This window comes from Mastomys coucha, unplaced genomic scaffold (genome assembly GCF_008632895.1).
Source record: "Mastomys coucha isolate ucsf_1 unplaced genomic scaffold, UCSF_Mcou_1 pScaffold12, whole genome shotgun sequence".
Classification (NCBI taxonomy): Eukaryota; Metazoa; Chordata; class Mammalia; order Rodentia; family Muridae; genus Mastomys; species Mastomys coucha.
In genome coordinates this window covers 47,789,881-47,794,760 of record NW_022196894.1, presented here as the reverse complement: position 1 = coordinate 47,794,760, position 4,880 = coordinate 47,789,881, and positions in this window count along the sequence as shown.

Sequence of the window (4,880 nt, the reverse complement as noted above, 5' to 3'; positions counted from 1 at the left end):
AGACCAGGCTGGCTTCGAACTCAGAAATCCGCCTGCCTCTGCCTCCGAAGTGCTGGGATTAAAGGCATGTGCCACCACTGCCCGTCAATGATTCTTACTGTGTATCAGAAAAAGGTAAGAAACAGATCCAGCATGCTGCACTCACAGACAGTTTTAATTTGTTCTACTCAGTCCTCAACAAGGTACTTATAAAAAGCTAGTCGTGTTGAACAAACAGAGAGAAGCTGAATAAACAAATGTGCTGCTCATGAGAGCATTGGAGCAACAGAAAACAGTTTAGGCAAACCGGGCTCATTGAGAATTAATGCCATCCGGTGAGAGCCCATCAAACCGGGATTCGGAATGAAGCAGGATGCCATTATCATCCATCATGTTGCATCAATAATGATGCAATCAGGACAAGAATTTGGACAATTCAAACAACACGTTTCAGACAAACAAGTGACTGAAACCCATCACCAGGTGGGTACCGTCCTCGAGCCACAGGCGTGGTTCTCTGTGTTCATGCCCCGAAACTGTCCTTGGGGGAAAGCAAAGACGTGCAGGAAGTTGTTCTTGTTCTTGTTTTTGTTTTTCTGCACTGAGGAAAGAGCCCAAGGCCCCATGCATGCTAGACAAGTGTTCTACTTAAGCTTGATCCCTAGCCCTAGGGAGGTGTTTTGTTTTTTTTTATTTTCCTTCTCTTTAACCAGGGAGCTGAGAAGTTCTGGCTAGCACGCAAACTATCCTGCCAGGGACGGTGACTCACTTGTTTTTTTTATCTAATAGTTTTGTATTCCCAACGGAGTTCTTGCAGACAGATATGAGTAAGTGTGGGAAGGGGCTTTCAAACGTTTATGTGACATTTGAATTTTAACAATATTTTAGAAAACCAAAACCTAATATGGCTTTTGCCCCAGTGAAGCCTTGACATCACAGATGCGTCCTACAGCTGGAATGTAGCAGCTGGTGTACAAGCCTCATGTTAAAGCAGGTGCCCCGTGCACTACGGAGAGGACCCACACGTAACAAAACAGGTAGAGAAACTACCGTGGGTATGAAGAAAATCAGCCATTTGATTGTAGGCAATGACATTTCCATGGAGTAGTCGTGTTTGACAGCAGCTGAGCCCAAACTAGGGTTCCAGAGCCACAAGAAGCAGGTCTAACTGGATGTGCACCAAGGGAGCTATTTTCAGGTAAGACAAAGCAGAAGTCTTGCCCCTGGGCAGAGTTGGCTGGGAGGCTCAGCTCCACAGCTGGTGAATTTGGAGGCCACGGGTGACTGCCCTGCTGAATGCAGAACAAGTGCAGAAAATCCCAGGACACAACACCGTCCGAGTATTCTAAAGCTGGACAGGTGAAACCAGATGCGCAGAGACTCAAGAAAGCACAGAGAAACAGCATGTGTGGGCAAGGGAATGCACAGGCAGAGAGAGAGAGAGAGAGAGAGAGAGAGAGAGAGAGAGAGAGAGAGAGAGAGAGAGAGAGAGAGAGAGAGAGCAGGGAGGGGGAGGAAGGGAGGGAGAGGGAGGAAGGGAGACAGAAAGACAGACAGAACATCATATGTATCAAAAGAACAAAAGGATTTAGAATGAGGACACTCTGGGTGCATGGGTGCTAAGAGCCCAGCCACGTGGCTTGGGCAAGGGCTCTGTCAGAAGCCCAAGGTGAAGCTCTGCATCTTCTTCAGTTTGGAGAAATAAGCACCACAGGGCAAAGATGAAACTGTCTTATTGTTTCTGGTCATGCTTTTTCATAAGTGAAGCCATATTTTCTGGTAAGTTTCCTTCTTAAAGAAGTCTGCTGCATACTTTAACGTTTTCTTCTGCTAAAATGATACGCCAGCATCTCAGATTATCTTAATATGCTTAACTCACATCAGCTCATAAAACCCAGACATTTTTAACCATAGTTTTTACACAGCTTGTAGATGGCTCAGGGTTAATCTATATCCATTCCTGCATCCTTAGAAGACGTCCGATAGCGCATTTCAATCCCCTTCATTACTAAACTAGAAAGGTATTAGTTTTCTTCTTCCTAAACACATACCAGTGAGTCCTTGGTATGAGGCCTTATCACCCAACCTCATTCCCAAGGACAGAAGGAGCTTAGGAAGATGGATGCTCACCGCATGATGCCGGGTGCTCTGTCCACAGAAGAAACCATCTTACAGACTGATTTGCAAGCCCTGTGCCTTTCACCTTCTGAGTCACATTTGTTATCTCTCTTGTCACAGCAGCTGATTCAACACATCCTGGGTTATACCTTCCCCTTCATCTCAGGCAGCAGCAGGAGGGCAGCTGGGATAAAGGTAGCATTTAAATTGGGGTGCAGAAATGACTTTGCATGTGGTTTTGAAGGCTCACTAAATATTCCTATAGCCATCATCCTGGCCACAGTTACCTGCTGATGAATGAGTCACTGGTGTTTTCTGAACACACAGGCTGGCGATTCCCCTGCAGCCGCATGCATTCTCATTGTGAGAAGCTGCATGTGTGAGAATTCTTCTTGGAGTGGTGCTTACATGAATAGGCCTCTAGTAGGTCCTGAACACAAGCAAATATCAGCATCACTCCTGTCCATAGATCTGACCCTGCTGTTGAAAGCAAGACTGAGGTGAGAGGGGTAAGAGGAGCGTGGATATGAGGGGTGCATGGGAGTGGACAATGCAGCTCAGGGGAGAGCGATTACCTAGCAAGAACAAAGCTCTCCATTCATTCTCAGTACCCAGGGGGAAGGGCAGTTCTGGCCCAGTGTTTGAAAGGAATAGGCACTAAGGTGTGGGCTTTGTTGCCCAAGGAAGGCCTGGGAGACTGGAATGGGGTAAACAGAAGTGGCTTAGACAGAAATCGGAGAGGCCAAGCAAGGGTCTTGCCAGGGTCTCAGTTGCATGGATCACTCTGGCATTCCGATGGCTGAGTTGAGCCAACCGAAGGACCTGAGGTGGGACCTTCCAATGTACGCAGATGTGACAGGGCAGCCTCCTAGGTGTGGGAGCTGAGCAGCCACACAGACCCTTCAACTCACTTAATGCTCAGCTGTCGCCTTCCTGACACTTTGCAGTCTTTGAACGGGGAGAAGGGTGTCTGCATTTCTACTGGTACAGAATCCTGGGGTGGAGCAGGAAAGGCGATAGATGGCTCTTTTTAAGTGATAGAGTCCCAGCGGGAAACAGATATGAGGAAAAACACCATTGCATTCCATGACCTCCGTGCTGCACCTCCTCACCCTGCCTGATGTTTGCTTGAGGCGGCCTTCATGTCTCAGTATTAGAGTACTTACGGTTGCTAGAATGTGTCCTTCAAAATGAATGTTGGAAACAAAATTCCCAATGCAACAGTGTTGGGAGATGGGACTTTCTGAGGTCCTTAAGTATCAGGAAGAGGGTTCATTGTAACAATATGGGCTCTCTCTCTCTCTCTCTCTCTCTCTCTCTCTCTCTCTCTCTCTCTCTCTCTGTGTGTGTGTGTGTGTGTGTGTGTGTGTGTGTGTGTGTGTGTGTGTGTCTGTCCCTGTCTCTCCTCTCTGCCCCTCTCATGTTATTCCTTCTGTCAAGGGACAAAGCCCTCACTAATCCAGCCTCTTAGCCTTAGACGTTTCAACCTTGAAAACCATGAGTCAGACAAATTTCTGGTCGTTTTCAATTTCTGTCTATGATAGTGCTACAGCAGTATAAATGAGGAGTAGCTGTGGACCATCTCCCTAAGGCAAGACTTTGTTTATCCTATGTAATCCAGTTTCTCTGGCAGCACCAGGCACCTGTGTATCTACAACTGAGTGAATGGAGTTGGGGGTGGGCACCACTAAGCCTCTGAAGAGACAAGAACAAGGTCTTCAGGATCTCAGAGGAGTTGAAGGACTCAAAGGATGTGGGTGGAGTTAGGCAGGTACTCAGGTCTCAGCAGGAAGCTCAAACAACTATCCCAGAAGAATCCTGCATAGACGAAGGAGGGACTCTATGGGCTCTCTCTTAAGCGGCTTTCATGTTCTGGATGATTTGCACATTTATCAATCTGTCAGGGAACTGGGAGGCAGGGCAGAGGCTGCATGTGGGAGAGTCTCTGGGGGAAGCTGAGGCAGGTAAAAGGCAGCTTAAATAAGATTGGGGTTTGATGATTCTCAATTCTTTCAAAACTGCCTAAGGGGAATGTCCAAATTGGCACATGATATGCCATTCTAAGCTGGCTGCGGTTCCAAAGGCAAAACTGAAATAAAAAAGTGCTGAATTGTTCTCACCCAAGGCAAGGGAAGCAGCTTCAAGAGGTTTCCAAAAGCATACACTGATTGAAACTGCCCACAGGGCTTGATTCAAGATCTCAGTGAGGAAGCTACCCCCTAACATTATCAAGATTATCACAAAATAACTCTTACTATCTACAAATGTACCGTGTTCACAGTAACTTATAAGCATGGCTTCAATGCCAGTAGATAGAAGTATACTGGCCCTGGTTTGATCCAGACCCTGTTAGCAGCTAGATTCTGGAACTATTTGCAAAATGCTCCAAAATGAAATAGCCTTCCCACAACTTGCACAATGAACTCACCCAGGTTCTGTATCTAACCTCAGTACATGATGACACTGCTTGTTTCCACTTGAGCAAATTATGGCACCTTTAAAGGAATAGACAAGTGATGTTGACCTTCCACTGGCGTGAGGGATACTTGAAGGAACACATTAACAACAGTAAGGTCATATTGCTGAAGATGACACCTACACAACTCTTTGAAAACAGAGAAGTCCAACCGCTGCTACCTAGAGCCTTCATCCTATGGGACAGTGTTTACAATATTGGAAGGCACTCTGCTTGCTACCAAAGGTAATTGCCAACTCAGCCCTCAGACCCTTTGGTCTACAATGGTGACTTGTCTATAAGATGTGCTGGTACAATAGCTACACAA